Source organism: Cinclus cinclus, chromosome 5 (assembly GCF_963662255.1).
Source record: "Cinclus cinclus chromosome 5, bCinCin1.1, whole genome shotgun sequence".
Lineage (NCBI taxonomy): Eukaryota > Metazoa > Chordata > Aves > Passeriformes > Cinclidae > Cinclus > Cinclus cinclus.
Genome location: NC_085050.1, coordinates 73,246,415 through 73,265,025, shown reverse-complemented (window position 1 = coordinate 73,265,025; position 18,611 = coordinate 73,246,415). Strand labels below are relative to the sequence as shown.

The 18,611-nt window shown below is 46.9% G+C and overlaps 1 protein-coding gene across 3 annotated transcripts in view; it reads right to left on the bottom strand.

The window, feature by feature from the left end:
• The window catches only part of SLC4A4 (solute carrier family 4 member 4), a 115,915-nt gene that overhangs the window by 54,175 nt on the left and 43,129 nt on the right, over window positions 1–18,611 (bottom strand). The gene's annotated exons all lie outside the window — the stretch shown is intronic.

Genomic DNA, 18,611 nt, shown 5'->3' with positions numbered 1-18,611 from the left:
AGAGATACAGAGCAGACTATGAACTTTGAACAGTACCGCTAAAAACTCCTTTCTTTTCAAAAGATCAGCTGTCTGTCTCTTGCAAAATAATTAATTACACCAGGTGTCCAACCACACTGATTTTTCCAGGGTAAGTAGACTCTCAATTTGCAATGGGAAAAAAAGAAATCAGTAAAAAACATGCCCTTTACTCCTTTTTCTTTTCCTTAAATAAACTTTCACAGCTTTCTTCCTAAATTACTCAGAGGGATGATGCCTCAGTAATATAGATTTCTTTTTGACTCAAAGTATATTTGTATTCATAAATGCCCTTGGAATCTCCTGGGAGCCAAGGACCTTGCCCTGATGCTACAGCAGCCTCCCCATCATGAGGCATTCAACTTCCTGCAGGCTTCAGGAGAGCTGGAGAGGGACTTCTGAAAAGGGCCTGGAGTGACAGGACAAGGGGGAATGGCTTCCCACTGACAGAGCTCAGATGGGATATTGGGAAGAAATTCTACCCTGTGAGGGGGGTGAGGCCCTGGTACAGGTTGTCCAGAGAAGCTGTGGCTGCCCCTGGATCCCTGAAAATGCCCAAAGCCAGGCTGGACACTGGAGCTTGGAGCAACATGGGATAGTGGAAGGTGTCCTTGCCCGTGGCAGGGGGCTGGAATGAGATGCCAGACCATCCATCCCTATGTTCCATTATCCTCTCCCTTTACCTGCACTAGTCAATCTCAATATACTTTTATATTCAAAAATACTATGAATATCCCGGATAGAAAACAAATAAAACACAACTCCATCTTCTTGCTTCAAAAAGCAAGGTAGACCACAGAAGTGGCTGCTGCTTGGAAAAGGCTGTAAGAGAAAGGACTGCAGAGCTTCTTGAGCTGCTGAAGGCATGCACTGGAACCAATGGGAAAAGTCTCTCTTGAGTCCCTCTGCAGTGGTTGTACTACACAGAAGTGTTACCCCTGATCTTCCCACCCATACCTTGATCAGTCCACACTATTTTGCACACTGCACCTAGGTGCCCAGGTCCATCAGCCCTTCTTTCTTGCCTGCCTCCCCGCCCTGCTGCTCATTTCCCATTATCCACACTTAGGGCCGATGACAAGGTTCACAATCCCATTAGGGCGTTTGCTGGGTCACAGGTCCCTGATGCTGGCTTGACCACATGCTCTTGATGGCAATTTTGTGGGTTAATGGGCCGTTCCTGGGTTGTTTATATGCTCTCTTTAGCAAGGAGAACACGTTTTCACCTTAATCTGCAGGCAAACACTGTGTGCTGGGTGCGGGCAGCGGGCTCAGGGGCTGGAGAGTCATTAACCCAGGGAGTGACCCCTCAGCCCTCTGCCTGCCCGACCTTTGAGCACCAGCTCACCAGCCTGCCCCAGCCTTGGCCATCACCTTCGCTTCCACCTCGGCCCTCCAGCTTGGGAGCTGCTCAAACCAGCGCTGCTGATGCCAGGAGCTGCTCAGGCTGGCCAGTACTGTTTTCCTTGCTGTCTTATTCAGCAGAACAACCTGATGGTCAGCAGACATTTGCAGCAGAGAAAAGGCTAATCCACTAATTTAGAAGGCCGGGGTTGTATTTTTCCCCTGAAGGGCAGAGGAATGAAGATATTGACTGCAGAGGGTTGAATGTTCCAACACAACACGGATACAGAGGCAATGCCATCCATGGGAGATGTCTCTCACTTCCCTCTCTCCCCTTTCCTGTTCCATTCAGCCACCTACAGTCTATGAGGCAGCTTATAAAATCGTAACTTGCTCAAGAGCAAACGTATCAGCAGTTTCTCCAAGTTCAGCTCAGGCCAATTCCGAGCACAATGTGTACCCTCGGGTTCCCAAAGGCAAGAATCAATCTCCATCAAGAGAGAGCAATCTCAGGGAGTTTGGAAATGGGGAGAGACATATTCTAGCAGAGCAACCTCAAATCAGGCATGGCTGAGCTTCCCAGCCATGCTCCAGTCTCGGCTTTGGGTGCAGCCCTCCCTCACTGCCCGCTGCAGCGGCAGAGCCACACACAGAAATGCCAGGGGCCTTTGTGCCATTGGCCCCTATCCTAAAGCCACCTCCTGCTTCTGTGCCAAGGGCCTGGCTGGTGCTGGGTGGAAGGCACTTTCAGCTTGGCTCTCTGGGTGTACAATGCTGCCTCAGGAAGGAGGGCAGGGGGTATCTGTGTTGATGCACAAGTTAAACAGCCTGTTCTCCACTCAGCCAACATGCTTTTCCTCCTGCTTTTTCAGCTGGCTGTTAGCAGGACACTTCTGAAGACCCTGGGGACCTGCACATCAGTCAACTGCTTCCTCCACCCGAGGCAAAAGGACCATCAGACACAAAGTTCTCTGTTACTTCTAAGTGCGTTGGCAGCTACAGAAATCCTCGAGAAACCTGGTGCAAATCCCTCCCCAGAGCCTGTGGAACCAGCATCGAGGAAAGCTCTTTGTCAAAGGTGCTTTCCAGGCAGGCTTATTAAAATAGGACATGATCAGCTCCCCTTCCTTTTTGGGGCTGCCCACCCTCTGCCAAAGCTCGGGTCAAACCCACGGGCAGTCAGAACAGTGACACGCTCGTGCAGACACCTGTAACAGATTACAGCTTGTTTCCTTTGCAGTTCAGCTGACTTCCCCTCCCAAATTCTCCATTACCAAAACCAATTTTAATTGTGTGTCCATGTCAACACAAGACACCAGTGAAAGGCAAGCAGGGAGGCTTTGATGGCCCCAAGTCCTACCAGCTTCCTTTAAAGACAAACCTGAACAGAATCTCACCTAAAAGCAGGAGTCACTGAAAACAATCCCTGGGACTCCTTTGCTGGCATCCTGTGCGGCATCCAATGCATTGGGCCAAGGCCACAGGGTAACACAAGGAACGCTTTCTTGCTTTGCCAGCAATACTGTCCAGCATTTCCAGAGCACACAAACCCTCCATGCCTCCTGCATCTTCACAGGTGAAAACTGTTACTTCCTTTATGGAAAGGAGAGCAATCACTTCAGCTAACAGCCCAGGTGAGAATTGACTTCCTGATTCCCCAAGTGCTGCACCAAGCACGAGCATCCCTGAGCACCACTGAAGAAGCCAAGCACATGTGGATTTACACGTGACACCTGATTTTGGAAAGCCTGCACCAGGAATGCTGCTCCAGGGCTGCTCACCGGCCTTTCCCAGGGTCCACAGAACCAGCCCTGGGTGATCTGCTCCCCAGCTAATGGCTCTAAGCAAGCGTGAGAATTTCTCCTTTGCTTGTTTTGTGTCTTGGCTTGTGAGCCATTACTTTCTGACCCCGTGCTGGGGCGGGCTGGCAGTGAGGCAGATTAGAATTTCCACGGGCAGGACTTGGCAGGCGGCAAGGAACGCTCCCCACACTACCTGGATCCCACCCCAGGCCACTTCTTGCAAGCCTGTGGAGTGCAGACAATGCTATTCAGTGCTTGATCCATCTTGGAGCAAATCTACCCTATCCCTTGATAGTGCCCCTTCCCAGACATAATCAACAGTACTGACTGCCTGTGGAATAATCCATTTTTTGCTGCACTATTGGACTGCATGATTGTACATGTTTTGCTGTAAGCTCCTCTGCAGCATGTGGCATATATTAAGTGTTTGACCTGCAAAAAATCTTCAGTATTGGACAAATTCTTACTAAGACTGTGCTCTCTCAAGTGCCAGAAGTACGGCAGCATTTACGTAACACCTTGCTGGGCATTCCCAGCTCCCTTGGCCTTTGGTGCTGTGCATACCAGATACTTTATTAAAACATTCCTTGGAGATGCAGGGAGAAAAAAAGGACCCTTCTTCCAAAAATGTTTCACATTCACTCATCTATGGCTGTAATGTGGACAATCAGTCTGGGAAACTTCTAAATAAACTCAGCATTATCTCATGAACATTTGGCGACCCTTATCCCAGAAGGCAATTCCTATAAAAGACAGCCAGCCAATTCCAATCCACATGGCTATGATGGAGAGACGACCACCATCCCATGATAAGCTTTTTCCAGCATTGCTCCACTCAAGGGAGACTATGCCTTCCAAGACTGTTTTTCCCAGCTGCAGCCAAGACCAGTAATTATCTACATAACCGGCCAGAAGCAGAGGCAGCTGCAGAATCCCAAGAAAACGGGAATGGATAGCCTCCCACAGACACACGATTTAGCCAGCTAAGCCAAACTTAGCATTTTATGTATTAACAGTGTGAGGCTCTGCCTGTTCACATGAGTGCCAGGCTCCCCTGATAGCAAGGGTGTGGAATTGGGCATACAGGGACACTGCAACTGCCCGTGGGTATGCCACAGCTAGATGCTAATCAACAGTGACTGGCTTCCAAACTGATAGAAAAATGGGAAATTTGTCTTCCTAGATCACATTTTTAAAATTTTCTAGATTTTCTGAGTGCCATTCCTAATTGCATTAAAGGCAGCAATGTCTATGACATTTTTACAAACCAACTAGTCCATAGTGATAAACCATACTGGTTATAAACCCTGATATAAACTACACCACAAGAAATTCATTGCACAACATGGATAACAAAGGTATTTTTGACTGTTCCTGGAGTTCAGCCATCTTAGTTCCAGTTGTGTCAAACTGCTACAGCAGCGCATTTTTAAGGAGCTATTCCCAAGCAGTTACCAAGAAGACTTTAATAAAGAAAGAGGAGCACCTAGAGAAAGCCTAGCTTTCTCTGGAGCTCTGGAACATTTCCTGCTGTCACACAGACACAGGATGCTGTCTGGCATCACACCTCCATTAGATCTGAGCAACAGTCAAGTCCCCAGTGAAACAGCAGTACAGTAGCTGACACAGACAACTGAATTCAAAAATCACTCCCTAACTCTCATCGTTCTCCTTCTTTGGATTTTTTTGGTTTCCCTTTTTAAAGCATGTGGCTTTCACAGTCTCTTTACTGGACAGACTGGTGCCGTCCACCTCTCTGGGCTCCTGCTGGGTCTTGTTCTGGTACCTTACACACTGTAAGCACATCATGATCACACACAGCTCTTCTCACACTCCATCAGTATCACTGCACCATGTGGCCACAAAACAACTGCTCATTGTCGGCACAAAGGAAAACTCCTGCTCCTCTGGTGAGCAACAAAAAAAACTCCTTTTCTTTTCCAACAGTGAAACGTTGCTCCCCACAGACGGTTTTAAAGCTGGTTTGATGTGCTGCAGTCCCTGTGTCGTTTCCTTGCACCAGCCACAAGCCCTCCTGCCAAACTCTAACTCAGTCTTCCACTGCTCATTTACCTCGTAACAGGTAACAGGGAGGATACAGAGACACTTCTAAGGACACAGCTGTAACAACTCTGGGCTCTTCCCTTGACTTTAAGCTTCCACTCAATGACAAGAGGAAACTTCCCTCTCTGTGCTTCCCAAGCAGCCCTCCAGCTGCAATAGCCAATTTTCTGCCTATTAAGCTCTTCTCACAAGCAGGGTTTCATCACTGTCTATTTGTCCCGTTCAATCAATCTCCAGAGCAGCCCTGACTGTTCCAGTACTTCTGGAAGTCTCCTTCAGCAGGGGCTGGGCAGGACAGAACCCACCCACAGAGGAAGGAAACTACACACATGGGGCTGAGGATTTTCTGGATTTATTTCCACAGTTTCCGTGCATCCTGAGCCCTTCTCACTGAAGGGAGTCCCATGTCTCTGGCTGCAGCAGAGCCCACCTCCGTTGCCAGGCAGTTTTTCAAGGAGTACTGAATGTTTCTGGCATCCACACTTCTTGCTTTCAGCTCTTTTCATTCTGTCCCCTCTGTTTTCCGTGTTGCCAAACACCTCACCCATTCTGGGCACAGAAGGAAATGTGTGTTATTATTCCTTACCATCCTTGCAGAGACCAACTGGTGCACGAGAGCTGAACGCACGTGTTGGGGGTTCTGCAGGTTGTTACTTCCTCCTGCTCACCTGTCCTGCTGCTAACTCCACATAGGAGAGGGAAGCCACAGTGTAAATATGTATTTTATAGAATCCCAGACTGGTTTAGGTTGGAAGGGACTTAAAAGATCGTCTTGTTCCAAAACCCTGCCACAGGCAGGGACACCTTCCACTAGCCCAGGGTGCTTCAAGCCCCCTCCAACCTGGCCTTGGACATTTCCAGGGATCCAGGGGCAGCCACAGCTTCTCTGGGCAACCTGTGCCAGGGCCTCACTGCCCTCACAGGCAAGAGCTTCTTCCTGACATCCCATCTAACCCTGCCCTCTGTCAGTGGGGAGCCATTCCCCCTGTCCTACACATACCTCCACACTAAAAGCACTATCACAGAATCAGAGAACTGTAGGACACCAGGTTGGAGATACCTCAAGGGTCATCTGGTCCAACCAGCTCAGAAGCCAGAGCTCAGCAAGCCACTTCACCTTGACTTGCAGCAGGAGGAAGGCGCCAACCTCCTTTGAGATGCTTTGAAAAAGGCTTGTCTGTTTTTCCAGCACCTTCTGAAAAGCTTTTTCAGTGACAAACTGCCGTTTTGGCTCAGGACAGCTCTCAGCCGCTTATCTAAAAAGCTGCAAAGCCAGCCTGAGAATCCAGACAATGCTTCCATTGCCTAGGAGAGCACCAGGACTGACATGACAGGGTGGCTACAAAACCAGCTGGCTTCACGTCTGGGTGTTGGTTTTACTCACATTTCCCTGCTGCTACAAAGCAAGCTCCATGGGGTGGATCCACCCCTACAGACCTGCCCCTCTGGCTGCCTGCATTTATTCTGTGTGTTAAATCCCGATTACCACCACTTCCCTCACTTGGCATCCCTGGAGATGTTATGACCATCCCGATGGAACTGTCCCCACCAGTTAGCAGCGTGGCAAAGCAAAGTTTTGCGCGAATAAATCACTTCTCTGAAGGCATTTTCTTTTTCTCTCTGGGTCAAGTCAAGAAAACTCAGAAAAGGGCTCTTGCAATGGCATTAGGGAGCAGAAAGACCCTATTGAGACAAAAACACAGTAACCAGTTTTGACCCTGCCTTTAAAAATTAACCGCCATTAACTCCAGGCTCGGCAGGGCTCAGGGCTGCCAGCAGCACACTCCTTCCAAGTGGCTTCCCAGAAACTCCCAATTCAACTCCTTCTCAAAAGCCTGGCGACATTTGGGCAGCTCCTGCTCTTCACCGGTTTCCCCCTGCGACAGCAAGTGAAGATCAAGCTTCTGCCTCCTTTTAACTCTGAGCTTCACAGACTCACCCCCACCTCCTACACAAGCACCGAACTCCAGGGAACATGAGTATGCTGGAAAAAAACGGGATTTGCAGGGGTCTCATCCATGTTGAAAGGTACTCTTACAGCTTTAAGCAAATTTCCGTAATTCAAACAAGGAAACTAAGTGCAAAACATTTCCACTTGCAGGAAACGAACATGACCAGGACCTATTCTAGTAAAACTGTGCGCAAGAAAAATAAAAGACCATTATCCAATGGATTTATCCAGGAAAATTAAGCCCGGGTTGGCTTTCAGTAAGTGAATGCACCGTAATTAAGATCAATATACTCCAGAAAAGGCTACTGCCAAAACTGGGGAAGGAGGAAAGCAAGTTCAAACAAACCCAACTTGTTTTTACACTGAAAAATGGGCAATCTGGTATCTAGAGACACATTTGGTGACTCCTTATGGAATGCAACACGAGCCACACAGAGAGATACTTTTACCAAAACAACAAAGAGGCTCTAAAGCAGCAGCGAAGCACAAATACACAGAATAAGGAGGCAAAACCACACTTCACTGCACCACTTAGGAACATCTGGGTCTGACACAAGACCAGGTCAAAGGAAAACTACCAGTAATGAAAGATTCCACTAAAACCTGGAGGATACCTCCGTGAGGCATACAAGAAGAATGAATTATTTAAGACCATTAGCAGCAGGAGCTTGCGAAGCAGTGGGTGACCTGGACCACCTCAGAGTGAGATGGCCAATTAAGGGGATTAAAAATCGTGCAGAAAAGCAAAGCAGCCTCTTGGTGTGAAATTATAGCACATAGGTGGGTGCAGAGGCACTCAGCCTTTTCCAAAGGTTAACGTGGGAGGAAGCAGGCGGCTGCAGAACAGAGAAGATGGAAGTGAACCCCACAGCAGTGAGTGGCCAGGCCCTTTGTGCTTACACCTCACCAGAGCCTTCCAGACCCAAGGTTTTAGTCAGGTCTCGAATGTTTCCCGCAGCCTGGATCTTAAGAAAGCAATAATCAATCCACAGAATTACCTGGAACTGCTATCTATCAGTACACCCATCTACCTTATTTCTACCATTTCTTCCTAGACTCCAGGTGCCCTTTGGAGGCTTTCCTTGCAGATTCCAAAACTGCACAAGGTTACCATGCCTTTATTTTTCTTACACAACTAAAACCACATGGGATCTAAGCTGCCCCAGCCTGATGGGACTTAACCAGACCGGGGTGGCTGCAGTTAAAAACAAAACCATTAGCAGAGTTCCCCGAAGTGCTACTTAAATAGATTTTCTTCCTTTCTTTTAAGCTCTTACACGCAACTTAAGCAATTATTGGTTTAAGTAATTGCCGAACATTTAATGTTTACAGCAACATTTTACAACTAATTTACATGTAGTTCACTAAATGCTTTAGGGTTAATTGGTCTTTTGTTGAGCATTAAGCAGCTTGTTAATGATTAGACAGTTGGGAAGAAAACCTAAGTAGGAGGTCGGTTTAGGGATGGCTTGGAATGGCTGGGGGGGATTTTTGCAGAAGAATTGACCTTCCTAATGGTCAGGCCCCAGCCTAGCCCCGAAGTGGCACGATCTGGCATCTTTTACAGGGTCCCTTGGAGGATACAAGAGGATCAATCTAATGCATTTGAGGGCAGGATGAAACCACAGCACAGTACAGAGAGAGGAGATGCAATTCCTTGCACTTGGCAAGAATAATGCCTGTGCTTAAAGGGAGTCCCAGGGGACCCAAGTATTCCCTGTCCTGAGCATCCAAAGGTACCAGGATGATTCCATGAGTAGGAAAAGTAAAAGTGTGCCTCCTTGGAGCCCTGTGTCACTGCACTACCATCTAAGAACAGAGCATCACAGACCTGAAATCGGAACTTAGAAAGCAAAGGTAACAACTTAATTACTAAGCTGGCCCTGCTTCGAGCAGAGGTTTGCACCAACCTCATTCTATCCCATTAGCGAGCTTCCCAGATAGATGATCTCCACTCGAGCTACCCCATCTGCTGCCCAAAACACCACCACTTTCACACAGCTTCAGAGCAACTTTTAATAATGAAGAGAGACTGGAAACCCCATGCTGGGTTTAAGAATCTGCTTGGCATCCTGGTCTGGAAAAGGAGAATGGAGAGTAACAAAACACCAACTCTGTATCAGAAGATACTTACAAACTCTATGGAAACAGCAAGGGCTGCACCAACACAACCAAGACCAAACAGGAAAACAAAGCTGAACTGTTTCCTTTGCATTTAGGGAATCGACTGTGACCAACCCAACAGGGAGTCAAACTCTATGTTTCGAATCCTTCCCCAAGCATAAAAAACTGGCAGTGGCATCATAAGCACTGAGCACCCAGCTAGTCTTAAACATTGTCCAGGACTCAGGCAAAAAAAAAAAAAAAAAAAACAAAAAAAACAAACTGGGGAAAAAAATAAGAGGGGAACAAATCAACCAGGTATTACTGGTAATCTTTTAGACAACTCAGGATGAAAAGAGTAAAGCAAAAATAAGCAGGGTTTTCCAAACTGTATTCCATCAGAACAGCATTGCCTCCAATGTAAATCTCTTTACAAGTACTGATCTCTTTAGAGTCATTAAATGCCATCTTTATTTCTTTGTAATTGGTCCTACTGCATTGTAAATTGCTTTTTTAAATTATAGCCAAAGCATATAAACATGATGTGCTGAAACACAGAACTGTTAAAATACAGGAAATAAATTTGACAAGTTTGTGGTTTTACTGGTACTCAAATGTCATTACCAGAAATAATGAATGTACTCATTTTAAAACAAAAAATACTTCACTGTTTACAAAGTCTCAGTGCCTGCAAAGTTTCTGCAGATGATTAATTATTAAAACTCAGCAAGGGGTGCTGCTGCTTTCCTTCTGACCCTGCATATGCTCCAGGTGGGTTTAAGAATAGCAACAGCCAAACCTCACCCTTCCCCACGGATAGTGTCTTCCTGCTCCCAGCATTTCAGCCTCCTGTCCCCCTTCCCTGTTGGGATCAGGACTCTGGACTTGGACCAGTCTGTTTTGCTGATGCAGCTCAGTGCACAGCCACAAAACCAGCGAGATGGCCTTGAAACCAGCAAGATGGCCATGAGACCAGGGAGATGGCCATGAGACCTGGGAGATGGCCATGAGACCTGGGAGATGGCCATGAGACCAGGGAGATGGCCATGAGACCAGGGAGATGGCCTTGAAACCAGTGAGATGGCCTTGAAACCAGTGAGATGGCCATGAGACCTGGGAGATGGCCATGAGACCAGGGAGATGGCCATGGCTTTTTTTACAAAGAGGGTGGAAAAACATTGGCACAGAGAGGTGGGGAATGCCCCATCCCTGGAAACATTCAGGGTCAGGTTGGACAGAGCACTGAGCTATATGGTCTAGGGAAGGGATCCCTGTCCATGGCACCAGGTTGAACAAGATGACTTTGAAGGTTCCTTCCAAACCAGACCACTCTGACATTTGTTACCATTCCTTGAAATGAGTTGGATGGCTACAAAACCAGCTAGGTGGCCACAAGAGCGAGAGGGAGCAACAAAGGAGTAGGGGTGCGACAGGAGCCTCATGGAGGAGACCTGCCTCTGATAAAAAGCTGAAGTTTGGGACAACCCCTCAGTGGAGCTGTGGAGAGCTCCCAGGCCAGCAGCTGGGCCCGGCTCAGCTAGTGCTGAGGATATTCAAAGGGCCCTGTCACAGCGCCAAGCACACAGCTCCTATGACAAGGGTCGCTTTGTCTTGCGTCCCCTCCACCTCCCAGCACATGGGAAACTTCAGAAATTCCCTCGCTGAGGAGAACAACTAAGCTGAGTAACTTGGAATTACAGGCTTTCAAGGTTAGTCTGCTGCTGGAGCCAAGACATATTTCCAGAGCTTGTCAGAACTGAAAACAACCTCCTACTTTTAATGACTTGCCTTTTATCTTTAATAAGGGATTAGGAGCTATTTTTCCAGCTAATACCTTAAAATCCAGATAATCATAAAAGCAATCAGTAATACCCAATATATGTTAATTACTCATTCTCTTCTTGTCTCTGGCTGCCCTGCTGTCACTCAAGGCCATTAATTTGCCCATAACAAGGCTGCAAATCAAAATCAACTAAAGGCTTCAGGTCCTCTGGGGAGTCACAGGTTCGGACTTGGGGGATTAACCACAGATTATATCTGCAACAACAGCAAGGAAAACAACATAATGGCCAAAGAGGTGCTGAACTATCCCACCAGCTATTTACCTACGCCTAGACCTGCTCATTCCTACAGGAGTCAAGCAAAGTTAAAGACTGATTTAAAATAAGGCAACGAGGCACTGAACAAACTTGACAGCACTAAGGGGAGCCAAAACTGCACTCACCGAGTTACTCCCAGAGAAATGCGACTCTAAAATAATTTGACATTTTCCACACTAACCTGCACTGACCTTTCCAAAGGGAATTTACAGAAACAGCAGGTGTAGAAGCTTTACATTCAAGATCTGGTGCTGGAATAATGATGCTCATCAGCACATTGCTCAGACAGGTAATACCTACGACTGCTCACAGAAGAGGAATTCACAGTTCCTTGGATGCCATGATTTTGAAGGATCCCTTGGATTTACCAGAATATTATTTAAGTCATAAGGAAAAACTGAAGCAGGAGCAAGGATGGATACACATACTTGGATTTACATGCAGCGTTTATGTTCTGCCCTCCCTGCATGATCATTTCTTCCATTCCCGAGTCCTGAAGAGCTCTGCACTGCCCTGAAAGGAGTTTATTCCCTCGTGCCTCAAACCCAAACTGTCCCCATCACACTCCTGTGGTTTTCTCATTCCTGCATCTCTTGGTTTCAATGCGATCGTGTTTGCAGTCCCGGCTCCCTTGCAAACACTCATGTCCCTACAGGTGATTTCCTGATGCCCCAAAACACCTTCCCCGTAATCCCCGGAGTCACAGTCACGTAACACCAGCAATCATCTGGTTCTCAGCTCTATTAATAGAGCCTCTGCCTGCAGACAGCGCCAGTGCCAGGGCTGCTCCTGGCCCACGTAACCGCGTGCGTGTCTGCAGCGGGACGTGCCCACCCTGCCCTGCCAGCACCCACAGCACCCCGGGAGCACGCACAGGATGCCAGCACCCACTGCTTCCCAAGGCACGGGAACCACGTCTCCCGCAGGAAAACAGTGGGAGCTTTCCATCCCTGGGAGCGTCCAAGGCCAGGTTGGACGGAGCTTAGCGCTACCTGGTCTAGCAGAAGGTGTCCCTGCCCATGGCAAGGGGATGGAACTAGATGAGCTGTAAGCTCCCTTCCAGCCCAAGCCATTCTGTGATGATTTTGCGAACAGAGAGCACAAAGTACATGTTTGATTCCAAAGATTTGAGCAGATCAAATGGCTTAATACAAGCAAGAATCAAAAACTGCGATTTCAGCGGCATCTTCTATAGGGCAGAGGGAATACTACCGTCAGTTCACATTATTAAATTTATTAAGTTCATTAAAGAAATTAAATACAATGTGACAACAGGAGAGGTTGTTTATTTCTTCAGAATTCAGCTAAAAGGAAGGGGTGGGAAGATGAAATCTAAGGAGAAGAAGGAACTCAGCTAGCTCACTAGTTTGGATAAGGCTCCCTTAATCCCTAAAGGGATTTCAAATGGGGAGACAACCCAAACACCCAGTAGTTGCACCATTATCAAAAGAGACAGCCTTCCCCTCGGATATTTTTTTAGGGAATTTCAATTTCCATTCACATGGAATTTGAAAAAGATGATCTAAAAGGAAGTCCTCTCCATTTCCAGGTGGATACCAGCAGGAACATCTGGCCATCCAATGAACAAAACTCCGGACGCTGGATACCTGACATTATGATGTCAAATTACACCACGTATTATAAAGTTACCAAAAAGGAACAGCAGATTGATGGTGTAAGAAATGCTAACAGCAAGTCAAGTCCCCTTAGGGAAATCATGACAATGATATCACCAGATTAAATCCATTATTTAAAGTTCCCCACTTGCTGATTCAAATGAAGCATGATTTCCTGTACTCTGTTTTTTCTTAAGGCAAACATGAGGAGCTAATTAAGTTACTTCACCCACTGAGCTAAACTCTCCCTGGCGAGTAGCTCATTTTCATGGCTCCAGGGAAAGAAGAACCAGGACCCCACTGAAGAAGGTACACAGCAGTCTGAAAGCACGAGGCAGCACTGAATCACAGAACCCCCAAAGTTGGAAAAGACCTCTGAGAACTGAAAGTTGCAGTGAAGCTGTGGTATGGAAAGGAATTCCCCAAGAATGTGTAATACACAAGCCAAGGCACACATGGATCCAGCTCAGCAATTCTGGATTGCAGAATCGTAATTGATTTATTTGTGTATACACACCAAGAAGGGATTTTTCTATTTCTTCTCAAAGGCTTGGCTTAAAGCCTATTGAACTTGGGGGGGAAAAAAAAGAAAAAAATACTACGTTAAGAAACACACAGGTAATTTTCAGGGAAATTAAATTCCCCAACTTCTGCTCTCCGGCCTTCCAGTTTCAAGTAAGCCCTAAGTTAAACCAAGGTGCTGAACAGAGGGATCCATCTCCTCCTTCCCCAGTCCTCCACGACAGAGCACCAGGTAAACTTTGGCCAAGACACAGCTGTGAGCAACAGGAACTGGTGCTCCAAGGATCCCTTTTCCAGGAGCCATCATGCTCTGCTCTGTCACTACACCAATGAAGTTCTGAACAAGGAAAATGAACTTGGAAGGGGGGTCCATCTAATTCAGAGCAAGAAACTCCATCACATGGAAAAGCAACACCAGAAGAACCAGGCAAGGATTGTTTGCTACATACTTCCATTAAATGCATGAAAGAAAAGATGGTGTAGGAAAAAATATTTGTTTCCCAGGTGCTCCTCAACTTTGTGGCACCAGAGAAGCCATGGAGCAGACAACAGCTCTTTTATATATACCTGATCCCTCAATGGCAAACCAAGTTCTGCTTAATTTCGAGATGGACTCAAACTTCTGCCTACAAAATCACATCACAGATGACAACAGTTCTGTGCACTGATTTAGATAAAATAGCTTTTCTTCAAGACACGTTTGTTTTTTATCCCTCAAAGAGACAGGAAACTGTGAGCAATAAACCTCAAGGATGTCTTTTCCAAGATTTCAAAGCTGCCCCCAGTTTTAAGCACATGCTTTGCATAACTGAAAGAAAATATGTGACCTTGATAGTAAGCAAAATATTCCCCGCAAAACATCTACTCTTTTTCTTGCTGTGCAAAATCTGTCTACTCTTCCCAAATGAAGGACACCAAATCCACATCCCTCAAACAAAAAAAAAAAAAAAAAAAAAAAGTCACACCAGATTTAATTGGAGGAGGGTGTTTTTTTACAAGAACCTTATGTTTCTGAAGCTGTTAAGCAAAGAACCACGTCCCCTCTGCATCATGTGCTGCCTCGGCTGTGAGGGTTTACCCAGAGCCAGAAGGATGTTCCTCACAGATATTGCCACCTCCACATCAAGGGCATCTGACAGAGCACCAAATACCACCTAACGCTGTCCCCCATCCCTAAAAACATCTCAAGCACTCTGAAAATTTGTGTACCCAGGGTCCCGCCTCTTACAGCCTTAAGCTACAGGAGGAGCAGTATCCCCATCATAGAACCACAGAATGGTTTGGGTTGGAAAGGACCTCAAAGTTTATGACATTCCAAAACCCTGCCTTGGGTAGGGACGCCTTCCACTAGCCCAGGCTGCTCCAAGCCCCATCCAACCTGGCCTTGGACTCCTCCAGGAATGGGGCAGGCACAGCTTCTCTGGCAACCTGGGCCAGGGCCTCACCATCCTCACAGGGAAGAAGTTTTTGCTGATCCCCCATCCAAGCCTGCCCTGTCAGCCTGAAGCCACAAGGAGCCACCCTGCCAGGAACGAGTCACCCGTGGCAGTGGTTCCTACACACACTGTGTCCACATAGAGCTGACCTGGCAAAATCCACAGGCACCGAGTTCAAAGCCCTGCAAACAGCCCACAGCATCATCGCTGCTTCCACACACCTCAGACAAGTAGAGGCAGCAAGAGAAACTGCTCACAAGAACTACTGTGTGCCTGGCCCACAGAGACCAAAAAGATGTCAAATTCCAGCAGACTGCCAGAGATGGCTGCACAGGCCAGATCACAGATGCCACAGGCTTAAGACAGTCATCACTTCCAAAACTTTCCCATTGCAACCTCTCTTCCAGACGAAACCTCAGAGGAAATCCCAATCCTTATTTCCAAAAGGTGCTGAAGACCAGCAGGCTGCAGCCAAAAAGGAGATCAACTTTCCAAGTCTCCAAAATGTAAAGTAAGCCCAGAGTAAATACTATACTTCATCATTTCAAGAAAATGGGTGCAAAGAAATACAAATGCTTTTCTAGTCAGTCTCGGCCTCGCAATTCCAAAGTCATTGTAACACAATCTTTGCCAAGGGGCTGAAAATAAAGAGCCACTATCAGCACGTATCAATGGAGGTACCACACAGCACTCCTGCGATCCAAAAACACCTAACCTCTCTTCCCTCCCAGCCAGCAACCTTCCCTGTAGCTCCTTATATCTGCATATTAATATTATTTTGCCTTTTCTCTCTGTCTTCAAAGGCATCCAAAGCAGCCACATTCCCTTTTGACAACAGGAATTAACAGGTTCTCCCCCAGAGCATCACACCTTCCATTTCTTTGCCCTGCTCACGCCTGTTCCAAATTCCTTGGCAAAAATAGCTACAAACACAGGAACTTTGATCAACAGGGATTTTTAGCACACTCATTAGATGTGTGCAGTGACCACTGTGGAGGAACGAGGCAAACGTCCCGATATCTTTCCATTTTTAGAAAAGCACATAATTACGGTAACGAACAACACAACTATGAGATTAGTCACAGCACCACAGAGAAAAGAGCCAAGTCACCAAACTTGGATTAGCTGGAGATGTAACGAAGGCAAACTAAACATTTTCCCAACCCCAAAATAACCTTAAATTGAACTTGAAGGTGATCTATGGTCTTCCAAAGTGTTTGGAATTTGCCATGGAGAGAAAATTAATTGCCTAAAAAGGGTGTGCTTTTGGACAATTTCTAACTGCAAACAATCCATCTCCTCTTGTGGAGAAGGGCAAATAAAAGCCCCTTTCATCGTTCATAGATATTATATCCACTCTGGGAAAACAAAGGAAAGAAGACATCCCCAGCCTCCTAAATGCTGCCAAGTCGCAGTTACAAGCCTACAGCTCCAACTGCTGTGAAATTTGGGATGTCCTTAAAGCCAACCCTTTGCAGGGCTGGTACCAGCTGTGAGCTGGATGCTGGATGCAAGTCATCTGCAGGACTTGGCTTCTCCATAAAGAATTCACGGGGTAAGATTCACTAAAACCTATTTTGCTCTAATCGTTGAGGAAGGACATTAGGAAGAAGCTGGAGAACAAGACCTTCTTCATCCACAAACCTTACACAGCTGCCATCTTTTCCAGCTTCTTAATATTGAACCCTCCTATTAAGAAGCGCCATAAGCACAAAAAAAAAAAACAAGTACTCCACAGGCTCAGGTTTTGGACAAAAATCCAAATGTTACCACTCTCACACAGAAAAAAATACGGTATTTTGAGACTGGAAATGAAACCTGAAAGCAAAGAAAGTGTTTTCTAGAACAGGACAGACATAGCTGACCAAGGCAGCACCAGACAAAAGGGTGGGCACGTTGCTGTGACCATCACCAGCAGCTCTTGACAGACATTTTCCACGTGGGACATGTGTCAGTGCCTGACCTCCCACAACAGGTGGGAAGTTTGTCTCAGCTGTGACTCAAGGACAGGGTTTGCAACTGAATCACTGCTTCCAAGGGGAACTCCAAAGGGAGCTGCTCATCTCCCTAACTCTGACCCAAGAAAGATCCCAACCCAAGGGAATGAACCCTTTTTTATGAGCCCATTTTCACAACAGGGGAGAGAAGCTATGAGATCACCTGGCAATTAATTTAGTGACAGCTGAGCTGGCATTAAGGCAAGTACAAATAATTGGGAAAACAACAATGCTCCTCCTAAGTACTCCTGGGGAAGAATGCTCTTTTTATGTGACTCCACTTCCCAAGGGACAGCAGGACAGGCCATACAGAGCAGGCTGGCTGCTTCCCCAAGAAGACTCATCTTCCTGGAATCAGTTTACAATAAAGCTCAGGGAGGGAGACAGCCCTTAGCAGAGCCACACTTTGGGAAAGTCGCGCAACTCCGGGTCAGCCCGGTCAGCGGGCAGGGAACCGCCAGTCGGACTCAGTGCCCTGAGCTCTGATTCTCTCATCGCTTGTGACAAAGAGAAGCGATACCAGGAACAGTCATCCCAGCACAGCAAAGCAGCTGAGAGTGCTCCCTGAAATCCTGCCCGCTCCCAGGTTTCCCCACATAGCCAGAGCAGCTCCAGTGCGGGTAACTATTTATATCAGCAATGCGCCCGGCACTTCAGCAGATGCTCAGCTTTAAATATGGCTTTAAATCTTCTTGCAAACAGCCAGGCTAAATATATGCTTTGGGTTAAATTTGTTCCTGGTGCTGTCCGGGGTCAGAGCTCTCGCTCTGCCTGCGTGTTCCTATAGATAGGTGCTGGCATAAGGTATCCTGGCAGCCACCGAGGTCCCTCCCATCCTTAGGCCAAAGCAGGACCAAGCCCTCGGACAAGGTGACGCTGGAACATCCAACAATCAAAAATTGCTCACGCTTAACCCAAAATGTGGTTTTGTCTGCAGCTGGAAGCTTCTTATTTATTGCCAAAGCCCTAAAGGAACCCACAAGACAAAGAGCAATCTCATTCCAAAGGCAAACAATTCATTACAAAATACTGCCCGTTTTGCATATACATGCATACGTATTTTAAGCAGACGAGGCAAAAGATTTGGAAATCTTCCCCCTTCACCACTGAATAAAAGTCACACTGACACAGCTGCAATAAGAACCAGACTGAGCTCAGCATAAAGCCCCCAGCACCATTTTTCTGGGCAGACCCCAAGGCCCACTGCCCATCCCTAGACCTTCATCAGTTTCTGGCTCCCCCTTCCCATACCCACACATGACACGCACCACTGGGAACTGCAACATGCTGTGAAACCCTTAGGCCAGGCCAAAGGAAAGTCTAAATCACTCCAGGATTAGTCTAAACTAGGAATTTAGAGCGCCAGTTTGATATCTGAACTGCACAACAGACCAAACTGAACTCTAAAATAGCCCATGTGAATAACTCTAATCAGCAGGTTCTGCGGTTCCTGAGCTGCTGCTTTTGCTTCCAACCAGCACATGGGATTCTACAAGCTCTGACAGTCGCTGAGCTAAACCATCCTCAAATAACCCCCATTTCTTGCAGCAGACATGAAACAACTGTTCTGGATGACACTACTTTCCTGTCACTAGGAATGCAGAGTATGCTTCAAGCCCAGTTTTAATGCTAAGCCTAGATTAATCCCCCCGGAGAGCT